This window comes from Coregonus lavaretus (assembly GCF_964263955.1).
Source record: "Coregonus lavaretus genome assembly, contig: HAP1_SCAFFOLD_646, whole genome shotgun sequence".
NCBI lineage: Eukaryota > Metazoa > Chordata > Actinopteri > Salmoniformes > Salmonidae > Coregonus > Coregonus lavaretus.
The window spans coordinates 215,392-233,635 of record NW_028166774.1 but is presented as its reverse complement, the minus strand read 5'-3'; the positions used below and the strand labels follow the sequence as shown (position 1 = coordinate 233,635).

General features: G+C 42.0%; 1 protein-coding gene across 1 annotated transcript in view; it reads right to left on the bottom strand.

The window, feature by feature from the left end:
* Positions 1-18,244, bottom strand: part of LOC311114319 (cadherin-related family member 2-like) — a gene marked incomplete at both ends in the record, with an annotated part of 52,921 nt that overhangs the window by 31,709 nt on the left and 2,968 nt on the right. The window lies entirely within an intron of this gene.

Below are 18,244 nucleotides of genomic sequence, written 5' to 3'. Positions count from 1 at the left end.
TGTCCAGTCTGCCTGCTCCTGGACACGCTGCTTGGTCCTTTTATGGTGGGTTCTTCTGTCACGATCGTCGTATTGAATAGACCAAGGCGCAGCGTGATGAACGAACATGGTTAAACTTTATTATCTTTAGTGATAATAGACAACAATCAACAAAACAAGAAACGACTCGTGAAGTCCACGGTAACAATGACCAACACGGAACAAGAACCCACAAACCCAAAGGGAAAACAGACAGTTTAAATATGGCTCCCAATCAGAGACAACTAACGACAGCTGACACTCGTTGCCTCTGATTGGGAGTCACTCTGGCCAACATAGAAATAAACACAACAGAAAGAACACACCCTGGCTCAACATATAGAGTCCCAGAGCCAGGGTGTGACAAATATGTTAGTTAAGGTTAAAATCTTATGAGTCTCTATAAAAGAGAACGTTTAATAATTGTTAAAAAACTATGAGCCCCCTGGGAGGACGTTAAGGTTAAAACCTTGTATGAGTCTCTATAAAAGAGAACGTTTAATAATTGTTAAAAGACTATGAGCCCCCTGGGAGGACATTATGATTGTATAGAGATGTTTTGTAATGGATAAGAAAATAACTATAAATCTGCAGATTAGGATAAATGAAGTTAAGAAACTTCGAAGTAGGATTTGTGTTCTATGTTCTGTGTTGGTTTGTGAGTTTTGTTAAGTGTTACTGTTTGTCTGTGTTGGAAATACCGGAGGGACAGCTAGTCTGTCTGCTTTCTGTTGTTTAGCTTGGAGAGAGCTGATTGGGAGAGCTCCTCTCACTCTGAAATCGCACTGGTGAATGAGCTGCGCATGCGTGGGATTTTATGAGTTTAGAGTTACGTAGAGCAAATATGCCACTCCCCTGCCTGCACTGAGCTGCTGTGACACGCAGAATTAGTGCTACAGACAGAGAAGAAAGTGGCGCAGTGGTCTAAGGCACTGCATCGCAGTGCTAGCTGTGCCACTAGAGATCCTGGTTCGAATAAAGGCTCTGTCGTAGCCGGCCGCGACCGGGAGACCCATGGGGCGGCGCGCACAATTGGCCCAGCGTCGTCCAGGGTAGGGGAGGGATTTGGCCGGCAGGGGATGTAGCTCAGTTGGTAGAGCATGGCGTTTGCAACGCCGGGGTTGTGGGTTCGATAAAATAATGTATGCACTAACTATAAGTCGCTTGGGTAAGAGCGTCTGCTAAATGACTAAAATGTAAAGAAAGGGGGAGACTTTGAATACGCACAAATAACGTATTCTGTTTTTAATAAGTGGCTGTTGCTTAACTATGAAACTGTTTGATTGAGATCTATTGAATTTATAAATGAGAGATATGTTGACGGATAAAAAATAAATAATAATAATAATAATAAAATAAATAAATAAATAAAATAAATTGTTATTGCGCTATTTATAATATTCCTGAGTTAAGCTGTTTGCTTATCTCTTAGCGCGAATGTGAACATAGGTATGCATAAAATACTAAATTGTTGTCTGTTTCCTTTGTTCTCCTGTCATGTGAGAGACGAGAAGGAGGAGACAGAGAGAGAGAGGAGGTGCTGACCAGTGCGTCACGCAACAGTGTGTGCTGCCCCGGATCCAGTCCAATCAAGGCCAGTACTGCTCTGTTCACAAAACGTACTTTCCCATACAGGATATTGTGTGTGCCTAGCATATTTCATGTTGTGACAATTTGACAGGGACTTGGCAACAGACTGATCAATTGATGTAATTAAGAATTGCACATTGGAGTTTTTTGTGCATGAGTTGGTTTGATTAGAGTTGTGTTGGAAATCCAGCACTGATATTATTCTGTAAAATTAAGGTAATTGGGTGCTTATTAAGCAATTGGTTTGTGAGTGCTGTAGTGTTGCTGGATTACAGGTCTTTCTTTTTTGGATTGCTCTGAAGTTGACTACTTTCCTTTACTTTTCCTGATCGGATGTGGTAAGATTGCCACTAATCAATAATTTGGTAAAATAAAATAAAATAAAAATAAATTAATACATTAATAAATTAGTAAATTGATTAATTAATAAATAAATAAAATAAAATAAATACAAAAAAGGAGGGAAACATAAGCTACATAGTCTAAAGTATTTTTGGTTTACAAATTAATTGGTTTAAAATAATAATAATAATAAAATAATTCACAATAAAGGAATATAAAAGAGTTGTTACAATGGGGAAAAAGGACATCAAAACTACGAAAGTAATTACTCCTGTTGATGTAGTACAAAATAGTAATCCTCTAGTTAATGGTATTGCAAGGTTATCTGGAAAATGGAATAAACGTTGGCCTGACATTGAACAACCATGGCCAGTGGAAGGGACTCTTAACCCAGACATCATCAAGATAATGAAAGTACTTGTATTCACGTATAAGGCAGGTCAAAAGAAGGGGAAAAAAGGGGAACAACGTAAAGAAAAGAGACAAAGAGAGCTGGGTGTTCTTAAGCTGTTTGAAAATGAAGGACAAAAACTGATAAAAGATACAAAAGATAAAAGAGAGAGAGGTATAGAGAAAATGGCAAAAGAGGTGAAGGTGACAGAAAAACTAATGGAAGAAGTCAATACATCATACGGATTCAGCAAAAAGACCCCCACCTTACGAGGAAGAAGTAGAGTTTAAGGACGTCTATCCTCAGCTTCCAGTGATCATTCAGGAGGGTGATTATTGCATCAGAGATGAAGATGAACGAACAGAGGACAAGCAGAAACGACCATAAAGATGAATCCAAACTCCAAAAGTAAGAAGAAAACGAGATGTCTGGAAACTAAGGGTGGAGTGAGGTTCAGGAGGATGGAACTTGAAGATGATGATGATGATGATCAGAGTGATTCAGAAGAGATCATGAGTGGATATGACCCTGTGATCAGGCGGAGGTTGGCCAGAGCAGAAAGAAGGGGTGATGGAAGTTGGAAGAAGAAGTATACAAGAGATTCGATCTCTGATGAAAGTGAAGATGGAGACAGCGATGAAGATTTGGAGATTAAAGGTGTTTCATGTTCAAGAGGATTTTATCCTACAATGAAGGGAGCACAAGTAAGAAGATGATGCCAGTGATAATTCGAGGACAGAACCTGGAGTATAAGCCTTTGCAGAATACCGATATGTCAGATATACTTGAGAAGCTGCCTACTCTTCAAGATGGAGCAAATCCTTGGATTTCGAAATTGGAAGAAATTATGGTGGGAACACAGTCTGCCATAGGAGACATTAAGGGACTTTTGGCTAATCTCCTTGGGATTCCAGGTATGGGAGAAATGTTTCAGAGAGCTGGACTTCATCGATATGTGGGGACTGCGGTGAATGATCCTGAATTCTTGGCTGCAAGTAGAAATCGGCTGTGGAGAGCACTGAAAGATATGTTTCCAACAAATGTGCATCCTGACAACATTCTGATTGACCCACTAGGACAACAAGAAAATCAGAGAGCCTATGTGTCAAGAGTTCATCAAGTGTGGAGAAATATTACAGGAAATGAACCAGATGTGAGTCAAATTGAGCAGTCAATTTTGAGAGCTAAACTACAGATGGGACTGCCCTCACAAGTAAGGAGCAAACTGGCAGAGGTGGTTGGACTTGGAAGCATGACAAAAGGTGTCTATACAGATCATATAGCCTATCAAGTGGATCTGTACCGGAAAAAGGAACACAACCAGAAAGAACAGGACCAAGAAACTCTCAGAAAACTCAATAAAATACAACTGGTGGAGAATAAGAAGGAGAAGAAACAAGCTTTGGTTATGCAGAATCAGTGTGCACCAAATCAACAATCACTGCCACAGCTTCAACCGGACCAGTTCCAACCGCAATTGTACCAGCCACCAATTGCGGTACCAGTTGTTTCATATCCACAGCCAGTTTCTGGACAGACACAGAATTGGAGAGGAAGAGGACGAGAAGGCTTAGGAAGAGGAAGAGGAGGAAGATTTAAGCCATACTTCCAGCAATCTTCAGAAGTGTGTTATAATTGTGGACAGGTTGGTCACTTTGCCCATGAGTGTAATGGGCCAGGAGGAAACACCAGAGGGAATTTCAGAGGAAGATACAGGGGCAAGTCAAGATCATCTGGAGGACCGGTGAACCCTTATAGGGGCCCGGAGCAAGGATTCTAGGGGTGCCCAGAAGATCCGAAAGGGGGGTGTCAGCTGGTAGCATCAGGACCGGAAAAAGATCCCACAATTGAGGTGAAAGTAAACAACCGACCATTGGAAGTGATGGCAGATAGCGGAGCTGCTTTTACCTGTGTTCGGCCTGAAGATGCTACACATCTCCCTATGTCCAATCAACTAATTAGGACAATTGGATTTGAGGGATTGAAACAGTTGATTCCTCTTACGGAACCAATTGAGCTCTGCTATGAAAATCAGAAAATTACAATACCCATACTGGTATCAGAACATACACCTATTACATTGTTGGGAAGAGATGCATTATGTAAATTGAACTGTACAATAAAATGTACACCCGACGGCTGTCTGGTAGAAGTGCCAAAGGAAAAGGTTTACCAATTGTTGATGACGACAGAGATGGATTCTTCTTCAGTATTCTGGATTGGAAATCTCAGTGAAGATTTTTTGAAGCAGGCTAAGATATGGGAGAAATTCATTGTGGCAAATATGCCAGATGCGAGGCTTCCGGAATATCCATTTCGTTGTACGCTCAAGTATTTCAAGAATGCTGCCCAATCGAACTCAGAGGAATGGTTGAGTCATCAACCAAAGAAAGTTCAACTCAGCTCATGTTGCATAATTTTAGGACCACAAGGAGCAGCTATGAAGATAAACACAGACGATTATCTGGATAAAGAATTTGAGATTGAGAAGAGTGTGCCACATGTGACCTTGTTGGTTTCTGAAGGCTATGAGCAGAAGCAAATAGGAGAAATGATGACAGAAGCAGAGAAAGCTGTTTTCGTACCGATGAAAGAGAATTTGGCGATTTGGAGGAGTGAATCATGATTTCGGCTCAAGGACAAGGAGAGCCACAAGCTGTACAGATGACACATTAATCTATTTGCAGTGCGAAGATGGATTCAGACCCTATGAAAGAGGAGATGTTGCAACAGGTTCCAGAATGTTTGTGGTCTCAACACAGTACCAATATTGGACTTGTGAAATCAGCCCAACCTGTGAAAGTTGAACTTCGACCAGGAGCCAGACCTCCTTGGAAGAATCAGTATCCATTGAAAGATGAAGCAATCCAAGGGATCGAACCACAAATTGAAGGACTTTCGAAAGCAGGTGTTTTGAAGACAATAAAAAATCCTCAGAGTAACATGCCTTTGTTGTCTTTGGAGAAACCATGAGGGGTTGATAGTAGCGCCTCTAGACCTATTAGGTCTGATGATTCAGGAAGCACATGGGTTAGCTCATGTTGCAAGGGGGGAGGTTAGGAGAAAGATCACAAAGGAGTATGGTTTTTGGGAACCATATCTGCTTGAACAGGTTGACTATGTCATAGGGAGGTGCACAATCTGTCTGAAAAATAATGTTTGCAGGGGTGTGACTGTTCTTCCTGGTCACATTCCTACACCGAGAGGTCCTATGCGTGAGTTGGTTATCGACTTTGTTGATATGATAAAACCAGTTGATGGGAAAAGATACATGTTGGTGGTTGTAGATAGATTTTCACGATGGCCGGAGGCCTTTCCAACCAAGCGAAAAGATGCTCAATCGGTTGCCAAGTTCTTGTGTAAAGAAGTCATAAGCAGGTGGGGACTTCCCGATCGAATATCCTCAGATAATGGAAAGGAATTTGTGGATAAATCAGTGAAATTGATGTTGCAAAAATTGGGAATGAAGCAACGTCTTGGAGCAGTTTATTACATTTACGTCATTTAGCAGACGCTCTTATCCAGAGCGACTTACAGGAGAAATTAGGGTTAAGTGCCTTGCTCAAGGGCACATCAACAGACGTTTCACCTAGTCGGCTCGGGGATTAGAACCAGCGACCTTTCGGTTACTGGCACAACGCTCTACCACTAAGCTACCTGCCACCACAAACAATGGGGAATGACAATAAATACATTGCAATGGACTAAATACGAGTACCGGTAAAAATGAGAGAAAAGTCTCTCCCAGGTGGCAGAACAGGTGACGCTACACATTCTGGGAATTCTGGGAACTATTTTCAACTTGACTGTTCAGTGGATCCAAGTAGTTTCCAGACTTTCCCAGATGTTTCCCATGAAGCAGCCTGGGAGGGAGTGCAAATCAGATGGCAATGATGGAAGTTGGGGTCTCAGGACAGTTCATCGTTTATCACCCACAAAGTCAAGGGATTTGTGAAAAAATGAACCGTGTCTTGAAAAATCGCATTATCAAAATTTGTCAGCATACGGGTCTAAACTGGATAGCGGCGCTTCCTTTAGCATTAATGGTGTGTCGCTCAAGTGAGTTGCGTGATCTACGTATGACACCCCATGAACTGGTCACAGGAAGAAGGATGCCTACGCCTTGTTTGCGAACAAGCGGAAAGGGTCCAAGCTTGGCTCTTTTGGAAGATGAAATGAGAGCGTACGTTACATATATGGCCAATTTTCATAAAAAGTTGTCCACATATGTTTCTGACAGGCAAAGAAAAGAAGAGGTGCAGGAGAAGCTTGATGAGCAAAAAAGGAGTACAGTGCAACCTGGGGACAAGGTGTTCGTGAAGGTATTTAGAAGGAAGTGGTATAACGAACGTCGTGAAGGACCATTTGAAGTTGTTCGTAGTACTGGAAAAGCTGTCCAGGTTAAGGGGTCTCCAACGTGGTATCATTTGTCACATTGTGTTAAAGCGCCTGGAGAAGAGGTGCCACGCGCAGATAGACAGGATGTTGAAGGCTCAAGAGAGCAGGATGAAGATAGGGGAGAACAGGCAGAAGGAGAGATACATGACAATATCCAGAGTCAAAACCCAGAAGGAGAGATTGTCCATGTTGTGGACAACGTTGATGATAATGTTTACACTTCTGATGATGCCAGAGATGACTCTGCAATGGATGGAAAGGAGAGGAGATTTGGGGACATTGATTTTCAATACGTCCCAGAAACAACAGGGAATATTTCAGTGGAATGTGAAGCAGCGGAGATCACCAAGGGCAACTCTGTTACAGGAGAAGCTGGTGATTCGGTTAGACAAAGTAGGCCCAGACCAGTTAGGAGAAAAGTCAGACCAAAACGTTACGAAAACTAGGGTTGAAGTAACTCTAGGAAAGTCAGTTCAGCTTCCATGTCAGTGCACGAGAGAGAACAGTGATGAAGGGAAATTTAGAGTTCAGTGGGAAGATAGCTATGGCAGGAGTTTAGATCTGTTAGGAGCAGTTGAATTGAGAAAGTATGCGTTGCTGAATGATAAGAGAAGACTGAAGATTGAGGGTGATTGCAGTCTCTATGTGGAAATACAAGTAAAGAGCTCCAAGCTGTAGGGAAAATAGATGAATCAACAACAATGACATCAACACTTCAGCCTAATACAACAGTGAGAAGCAATTCAACTCTTTCAACATTGACAGTTATTAAAGCTATAAATGTATCACATTTGATTACAATGGCGCCTCAGAAAATCGGTCCAACACCAATTTTAGAAGAAAAGACTGTGATTAGGGTTAGGATGGGTGGTACAGCTCATCTTCCTTGTAGATATGAGAGACGGAGTGGGGGTGGTGACATTTCTCCCACGTGGAGAGATAATTATGGAGAAGAAGTGTTGTTATCAGGACCAGAAGTAGAAGCTGTGCCATCTAGTCAAAGGAGGTATATTTTGTACAACGATATGAAGTGGAAGAGGGTTATGAGTGATTGCTCACTTATTTTGCGTAATGATACATGGGAAGATCAGGGAGAATATACGTGTACTTATTTAGAGCCAGCATTCAAATTTGTTCCAGTTAAGAAATATTGGTTAGAAGGCTATGTAACTCGTAAGGTGACGCTTATGATGGAAGATTTAAAGTCTGTTGAAGTTTCCACAGTCACCAAAGAAGTTCAGGAGAAGTATATTACAGTAGCCACTCCAACAGTAAATAATACACAGAGGACATCTGTCACTTTGCCACTGGAAATAATGAAGATTGTTAATACATCAACTAAAGCCACTATTTTAACAGTAACTTTGAAAGAGATTAATGTTACGACGGCGATAACAAATTTCGGAAATGTGACACAGACACCAACAACAACTTTTCTGAAACTAAAGGATGTAGTAAATGTGACTCAGAAGTCTATGATACAGATGGAGATTGGTGTAAATGGTAGTAAGGATAGTGTTGAGATAGGAGAGCAGATGGTAGCAGAGAATGATGAAGATTCATCTGAAAAAGTGCAGAATACTATCCCGGAGGTACAGGACGAGTTCTTTAATTTTGATGGAACACCAGAAGATATATCTGATCAATACCGCTCGTTAGGGAAGAGAGAAACTAAATGGAAGGCATATGGATTTGATTCTTCTGTTTTGCATATTAAAGATGGATGGGCAGGTAGGAATCTATGGTTCCAGCAGTTAACTCATTCTGTGAGATCGGTTAGGAAACTGGAGGGTCCATGTCTGTTGAGAATTCCAGCACCAGGCACATGGGGTTCAATCTTAGAGACGGTGGCTCAACCTCTATCAACTGCGTGTCAATCTTATGCTTTATCATGGCTGTTGTATCAGCAACAATCATTAACAGATATAATGATGTCGTTGTCGAAGCATTTGTTTAGGCCTAGGTTTAATTGTTCTTGGTTAAATGAATTACTCTATGTGAATTTGTTAGATCGGAAGGAAAATCAGTTAACAGCGATTCCTGAAGCATTGGAGGTGAAACCCGTGAGGGCTAAAAGCTGTTTTTGTTCAAATAAAACATATGATGGAAAGGGGATGTTTAGGGGAATATCAGATTGTGATGATTATATGATGACTTTGGATAAGCATGAACATAAGATTAGAGATGACAAATATAATGTAACTTTTTATGTTCCATTTAGTAAGAAGAGCAGGACTTTGATGGTGAAAGATCAGCTTTTGCCTGGCAATGTGACTATTGGGAATTTTCGAGATATTTGGTGGGTTTGTGGTGATAAAGCATATATATTCTTACCCTATGGATGGACAGGATGTTGTTACATGTCGACGTTGAAGCTTCCATATGAGGTTTATACCATTCAAAGAGGGGAAGCACCGGACATAGATAAATCTGATTCTAGGTCTGGAAATAGGATGAAAAGGGAAATGGTGCAATTTCATAGTCTGGAATCCTACCATTGGAGGATAAGTCTTGGAGAGAAGTGGGGACTTGGACTTTTTCCATGGTATGGTGTAACATTTTTGGCAGATCACATTGATAATATTACCTATACTTTGCAGGGTTTTGCAAATGAAACGATACGAGGGTTTAACCTTCTGTCAAATACTCAAAGAAATCACAGACTGACGCTGTTAAAACATGACATGGCTCTTGACTATATTTTAGCCAAACAAGGTGGCTTATGTTTGGCTATGAACTTGACGGGGGATGATTGTTATACTTTGATCCCCGATAGTTCCGATAATATCACTAGTGTTATAGATGCATTGAAGAATATAAGGGATGCGTTTGGTCGATCTGAAGGAGCTGGATATCCATTTTGAATATCCGATCATTTTTCACGTCTTTACATATTATTGTGATATTTAGTATTTTCTTATGAATCAAAGGGGGTAAATGGAATGTGATTCATTTTTATATATCATTTATATATCATTTTATATTATTTTGATATTGATGTTTTAATTTTCATGTGTTGCTTTGAAAAAGATACTGGTTGGTCTTTTCTTTTCTTCCAGAAGCATATGGGGGAATGTGTAGAGGGGATTCAAATACTCAAACATGGACAATATGAATGGACTGGAGGAAGTGAAAAAAGGAAGGTGTGGAAATGTTCAGATTCCATCATCGACGTTGCATTAAAAGTCGACACTGCTGAGGAGATGCAGTGTAGTGGACTACATTCCAGTGTCTGCAATGATATATAGACATATTTGCATGTGTAATACATAAATTGTGTCATATTCTTTCTGTATACATTTTTGAAGAATGATATTTTCTGTTGTTGGGTACATGTGGGGACCTCAGATGTTTTTGTTTTTTTCGTGGATGCTTAGGGATATGGGGTCTAGGTAGGGACAGAGAGAATCCACAGGAGGGTCCGATGGGCCGACCAGCCTGCATGTGGACATTTTTGATTGTATTTTGTTTTCTGAGGCTTTCGTGTGTATTCAATTGCATCATAGTTTAAAATGCATTGATAAAGATTTATGAATTGATCTGGAGTACTTAGGTGGTTGCCTGGGGCAGAGGGGCCGTGAGAGAATTTTACTGTCTTGATTGATGGATGGATATTTGGAAAGAAAGCTGCCAGACAGGTTTTTCGCTCTCACACTCCATAACGATTTGTTTACACTTCATAAAAACGTGTTCACACTACATAAATGTTGTTTTATTGTTAAAGTTACACAAGATTTGTCATAATCCTATTCTTTTTGTTTTCGAGACTTAATTAGTCTCGAAGGGGGGAAATATGTAGTATCTAAACAGTTTATGATTTTGCTGACGTTTGCAAATGGTGTGTTAGAGGAATTTGGCTCTGCTTGCGGAAACATCTGGAAAACATTACTATAGGGGCCCCCTAAGACAGAGGAGATTCGGATGTGTAAAGGCCAGGGATTGGTCTATAAAGAGCCACCCATATTATGTTACATATTATAAATACCATGGTTGAAACAAAGGATGGGGAGAATATAACATATTAGAGATTGGGTCAGTTGTTCTCCAGATGTCTGCAGGAGTCTGTAAATTGATACTGTAATCTTTGATGTAATAAACCATTATAATCAAGGACAGTGTCAGCGGATTTCTTGTCATCACAGCATATCAACATCGTTGTCTCGAAACTACAGGGGCGTTGCAGTCAAAAAACGTGATTTTCCTTTTTTTATGTCGCATACAGTGGGGGAAAAAAGTATTTAGTCAGCCACCAATTGTGCAACTTCTCCCACTTAAAAAGATGAGAGAGGCCTGTAATTTTCATCATAGGTACACGTCAACTATGACAGACAAATTGAGATTGTTTTTCTCCAGAAAATCACATTTTTAATGAATTTATTTGCAAATTATGGTAGAAAATATGTATTTGGTCACCTACAAACAAGCAATATTTCTGTCTCTCACAGACCTGTAACTTCTTCTTTAAGAGGCTCCTCTGTCCTCCACTCGTTACCTGTATTAATGGCACCTGTTTGAACTTGTTATCAGTATAAAAGACACCTGTCCACAACCTCAAACAGTCACACTCCAAACTCCACTATGGCCAAGACCAAAGAGCTGTCAAATGACACCAGAAACAAAATTGTAGACCTGCACCAGGCTGGGAAGACTGAATCTGCAATAGGTAAGCAGCTTGGTTTGAAGAAATCAACTGTGGGAGCAATTATTAGGAAATGGAAGACATACAAGACCACTGATAATCTCCCTCGATCTGGGGCTCCACGCAAGATCTCACCCCGTGGGGTCAAAATGATCAGAAGAACGGTGAGCAAAAATCCCAGAACCACACGGGGGGACCTAGTGAATGACCTGCAGAGAGCTGGGACCAAAGTAACAAAGCCTACCATCAGTAACACACTACGCCGCCAGGGACTCAAATCCTGCAGTGCCAGACGTGTCCCCCTGCTTAAGCCAGTACATGTCCAGGCCCGTCTGAAGTTTGCTAGAGTGCATTTGGATGATCCAGAAGAGGATTGGGAGAATGTCATATGGTCAGATGAAACCAAAATAGAACTTTTTGGTAAAAACTCAACTCGTCGTGTTTGGAGGACAAAGAATGCTGAGTTGCATCCAAAGAACACCATACCTACTGTAAAGCATGGGGGTGGAAACATCATGCTTTGGGGCTGTTTTTCTGCAAAGGGACCAGGACGACTGATCCGTGTAAAGGAAAGAATGAATGGGGCCATGTATCGTGAGATTTTGAGTGAAAACCTCCTTCCATCAGCAAGGGAATTGAAGATGAAACGTGGCTGGGTCTTTCAGCATGACAGTGATCCCAAACACACCGCCCGGGCAATGAAGGAGTGGCTTCGTAAGAAGCATTTCAAGGTCCTGGAGTGGCCTAGCCAGTCTCCAGATCTCAACCCCATAGAAAATCTTTGGAGGGAGTTGAAAGTCTGTGTTGCCCAGCGACTGCCCCAAAACATCACTGTTCTAGAGGAGATCTGCATGGAGGAAGGGGCCAAAATACCAGCAACAGTGTGTGAAAACCTTGTGAAGACTTACAGAAAACGTTTGACCTGTGTCATTGCCAACAAAGGGTATATAACAAAGTACTGAGAAACTTTTGTTATTGACCAAATACTTATTTTCCACCATAATTTGCAAATAAATTCATTCAAAATCCTACAATGTGATTTTCTGGAGAAAAAAAATCTCATTTTCTCTGTCATAGTTGACGTGTACCTATGATGAAAATTACAGGCCTCTCTCATCTTTTTAAGTGGGAGAACTTGCACAATTGGTGGCTGACTAAATACTTTTTTCCCCCCACTGTATGGGGGGGAAAAAAAACATTTTAGGGAATTTTCATAACATAATATCCCTTATATTGTTACATTTTGTTCTTTTTTTTTATTATTACTATGTCAATATATATTTGTTGTAAAGGTTTTTGGGCAGAACTAGTGGCAGTTAGTTTTTTCATTATAATTATGCTATTTTCTCCTGAACCATATGGTCTTTTTACTAGAAACTCATGGACACAGGGACACAGATATACAGTGTCTTCAGAAAGTATTCACACCCCTTGACTTTTTCCACATTTTGTTGTGTTACAGCCTGAATTTAAAACAGATACATTTTACATTTTGTGTCACTGGCCTACACACAATACCCCATAATGTCATAGTGGAATTATTGAATTGTTTTTAGACATTTTAACAAATTAATAAAAAAATGAAAAGCTGAATTTTCTTGAGTCAATAAGCATTCAACCCCTTTCTTATGGCATCCCTAAATGTGCTTAACAAGTCACATAATAAGTTGCATGGACTCACTCTGTGTGCAATAATAGTATTTAACATGATTTTTAAATGACTACCTCATCTCTGTAACCCACACATACAATTATATGTAACGTCCCTCAGTCGAGCAGTACATTTCAAACACAGATTCAACCACAAAGACCAGGGAGGTTTTCCAATGCCTCGCAAAGAAAGGAACCTAACTCAGTTGCCGGAGAGGAAGGAAACCACTCAGGAATTTCACCATGAGGCCAATGGTGACTTTAAAACAGTTACAGAGTTTAATGGCTGTGATAGGAGAAAACTGAGGATGGATCGCAATGTGATCCAAGATGGCGTAGTGTTTGGCTAATCACCACTGCCCCCGATGCAAGCACCAGTTAGCCTCGAGCTAGCCTAGAGCCAGGCCCATATCCCGGCTATCTACCTCTCGGTCTACCGGACGGGAGTAGCCAGCTAACTAGCTACTTGCTATTAGCTACCGTTAGTGGTTTTTCACCATTGTCCATGGCCTGCACCACCTACCAGCCAGCTCTAGCCTGGACTATTATTCGGCCAGTCTGCACTGTCTGCACAGCGCGTTATCGACCCAGAACATATCAGTTTTTCTACCGGAATCACTGAATCACTGGACCTTTAACTCCGGATTCATCGCTACCAGCTAGCTGCAACAAAATGGACGTTATGGTTTGGCTAATCATCCTGAGCTAGGCCCATCTCCCGGCTATCTACCTCTCTGTCAACCGGACGAGACCACCTAGTGTTGACACGGAGCCCCGCCGATCCTACACGACTGGTCTGCCGACGAAATCGTCTGATGTGGTTACAACAGGCTTCCCGTTACGACGTCGACCACGAAGATTACATCTGCTAGCCCCGGCCCGCTAGCACACGCTAGCCGTGGCCTCTTGCTCGCTAGTGCTTTAGCAGCCCCCGAACTACCTCCGAACTATCCTATTGCTGTTCACTGGACCTTATGATAACTCAGCTATACAGCTGATGTCTGCTGGACTGTTCCTTTTTTACGGTACCGCATCCTGTTTATGTTTAGCCTCAGCCCAAACTGTGTCGTCATTACCAGCTGTTGTCTTAGCTCTCTCAAATTACACCTGTGATTGCTTTATGCCTCTCTCCCATGTCAATATGGTTTGCTTATTGCTGTTTCGGTTATTTCTAATTGTACTATTTCACTGTAGATCCCCCAGCCCAGCTAAACCTGCCTTAGATAGCTCCTTTGTCCCACCCCCCATACATGCGGAGACCGACTCAATCGGTGCCTCCAGTGATGCTATCTCTTTCATTGATACCCAACGCTTAGGTTTACCTCCACTTTACTCATATCCTTCCATATCCTTGTCTGTACATAATGCCCTGAATCTTTTCTACAACGCCCGGAAATCTGCCCCCTTTATTCTATGTACCCAACGCACTAGAAGACCAGTTCTTAAAGCCTTTAGCCGTATCCTTATTCTAGTCCTCCTCTGTTCCTCTGGTGATGTAGAGGCTAACCCAGGCCCTGCAGCCCTCAGTATCACTCCTACTCCCCAGGCGCTATCATTTGTTGACTTCTGTAATCACAAAAGCCTTGGTTTCTTGCATGTTAATATCAGAAGTCTACTTCCTAAGTTTGAGTTATTCACTGCGTTAGCACACTCCGCCAACCCTGATGTTCTAGCAGTGTCTGAATCCTGCCTTAGGAAGGCCACCAAAAATTCTGAAATTTCCATCCCCAACTATAACATTTTCCGTCTAGATAGAACTGCCTAAGGGGGTGGAGTTGCAATCTACTGTAGAGATAGCCTGCAGAGCTCTATCATACTATCCAGGTCTGTGCCCAAACAGTTTGAGCTTCTACTTCTAAAACACCACCTTTCCAGAAATAAGTCTCTCACTGTTGCCGCATGCTACAGACCCCCCTCAGCCCCCAGCTGTGCCCTGGACACCATATGTGAATTGATTGCCGCCCATTTATCCTCAGAGTTCGTACTGCTTGGTGACCTAAATTGGGATATGCTTAACACCCCGGCCATCCTACAATCCAAACTAGATGCCCTCAATCTCACACAAATTATCAACGAACCTACAAGGTACAACCCTAAATCCGTTAACATGGGCACCCTCATTGATATCATCCTGACTAACTTACCCTCTAAATACACCTCCACTGTCTTCAACCAGGATCTCAGCGATCACTGCCTTATTGCCTGAGTCCGTAATGGGTCCGCGGTCAAACGACCACCCCTCATCACTGTCAAACGCTCCCTAAAACACTTTAGCGAGCAGGCCTTCCTAATTGACCTGGCCAAGGTATCCTGGATGGATATAGATCTCATTCCGTCAGTAGAGGATGCCTGGTTGTTCTTTAAAAGTAATTTCCTCTCAATCTTAAATAAACCTGCCCCATTCAGAAAATACAGAACTAAGAACAGATATAGCCCCTGGTTCTCCTCAGACTTGACTGCCCTTGACCAGCACAAAAACATCCTGTGGCGTACTACATTAGCATCAAATAGCCCCCGCGATATGCAACTTTTCAGGGAAGTTAGGAACCAATATACACAAGCAGTCAGGAAAGTAAAGGCTAACTTTTTCAAACAGAAATTTGCATCCTGTAGCACTAACTCCAAAAAGTTTTGGGACACTGTAAAGTCCATGGAGAATAAGAGCACTTCCTCCCAGCTGCCCACTGCACTGAGGCTAGGAAACACTATCACCACCGATAAATCTACAATAATCAAGAATTTCAACAAGCATTTTGCTACGGCTGGCCATGCTTTCCACCTGGCTACCACTACCCCGACCACCAACTCTGCACCCTCCGCTGCAACTTGCCGATGCCCCCCCCGCTTCTCCTTCACACAAATTCAGACAGCTGATGTTCTGAAAGAGCTGCAAAATCTGGACCCCTACAAATCAGCTGGGCTAGACAATCTGGACCCTTTCTTTCTAAAACTAGCCGCCGAAATTGTCGCAACCCCTATTACTAGCCTGTTCAACCTCTCTTTCGTAACGTCTGAGATCCCCAGAGATTGGAAAGCTGCCGCGGTCATCCCCCTCTTCAAAGGGGGTGACACTCTAGATCCAAACTGTTACAGACCTATATCCATCCTGCCCTGCCTTTCGAAAGTATTTGAAAGCCAAGTTAACAAACAGATCACCGACCATTTCGAATCCCACCGTACCTTCTCCGCTATGCAATCCGGTTTCCGAGCTGGTCATAGGTGCACTTCAGCCACGTTCAAGGTCCTAAAAAATATTATAACCGCGATCGATAATAGACAGTACTGTGTAGCCGTCTTCATCGACCTGGCCAAGGCTTTCGACTCTGTCAACCACCGCATTCTTATTGGCAGACTAAATAGCCTTGGTTTCTCAAATGACTGCCTCGCCTGGTTCACCAACTACTTCTCAGATAGAGTTCAATGTGTCAAATCGGAGGGCCTGTTGTCTGGACCTCTGGCAGTCTCTATGGGGGTGCCACAGGGTTCAATTCTTGGGCCGACTCTTTTCTCACTGTATATCAATGATGTCGCTCTTGCTGCTGGTGACTCTCAGATCCACCTCTACGCAGACGACACCATTATGTATACATCTGGCCCTTCATTGGACACTGTGTTAACAAACCTCCAAACGAGCTTCAATGCCATACAACACTCCTTCAGTAGCCTCCAACTGCTCTTAAACACTAGTAAAACTAAATGCATGCTCTTCAATCGAACGCTGCTGTCACCCGCCCACCCGACTAGAATCACTACTCTCGACGGGTCTGACCTAGAGTATGTGGACAACTACAAATACCTAGGTGTCTGGTTAGACTGTAAACTCTCCTTTCAGACTCACATTAAGAATCTCCAATCCAAAGTTAAATCTAGAATCGGCTTCCTATTTCGCAACAAAGCCTCCTTCACTCATGCTGCCAAACATGCCCTCGTAAAACGGACTATCCTACCGATCCTTGACTTCGGCGATGTCATTTACAAAATAGCCTCCAACACTCTACTCAGCAAATTGGATGTAATCTATCACAGTGCCATCCGTTTTGTCTCCAAAGCCCCATACACTACCCACCACTGTGACCTGTGCGCTCTTGTTGGCTGGTCCTCACTACATGTTCGTCGTCAAACCCACTGGCTCCAGGCCATCTATTAATCACTGCTAGGCAAATCCCCGCCTTATCTTAGCTCATTGGTCACCATAGCAGCACCCACCCGTAGTCTGCGCTCCAGCAGGTATATCTCACTGGTCATCCCCAAAGCCAACACCTCCTTTGGCCGCCATTCCGTCCAGTTCTCTGCTGCCAATGACTGGAACGAATTGCAAAAATCTCTGAAGCTGGAGACTCTTATCTCCCTCACTAACTTTAAGCATCAGTTGTCAGAGCACCTTACCGATCACTGCACCTGTACACAGCCCATCTGAAATTAGCCCACCCAACTACATCATCCCTATATTGTTATTTATTATTTTGCTCTTTTGCACCCCAGTATCTCTATTTGCACATAATCTCTTGCACATCTAGCATTCCAGTGTTAATACTAATTGTAATTATTTTGCACTATGGCCTATTTATTGCCTTACCTCCATAACTTGCTACATTTGCACACACTGTATATATATTTTCTGTTGTATTTTTTGACTTTATGTTTTTTTTACCCCATATGTAACTCTGTGTTGTTGTTTTTATCGCACTGCTTTGCTTTATCTTGGCCAGGTCGCAGTTGTAAATGAGAACTTGTTCTCAACTGGCTTACCTGGTTAAATAAAGGTGAAATAAAAAGAAAACAAAAAACAAAAACAAAAACAAAAAACTACTGGTAGATGGGGGAGAAAAAAAAGAAAAAAAAGCTGACATTGAATACCCTTTGAGCATGGTGAAGTTATTAATTACACTTCGGATGTTGCAATAATACACCCAGTTACTCCACAATACTAACCTAAATGACAGAGTGTAAAGAAGGAAGCCTGTACAGAATAAACATATATACATGAATTCCTGTTTGCAATATTGGCACTAAAGTAATACTGCAAAGAATATGGCAAAGAAATTAAATTTGTGCCCTGAATACAAAGCGTTATGTTTGGGGAAAATCCAACAGAAGACATCACTGAGTACCACTCTTCACATTTTTTCAAGCATGGTGGTGGCTGCATCATGTTATGGGTATGCTTGTCATCGGCAAGGACTAGAGAGTTTTTTAGGATAAAACTAAACGGAATA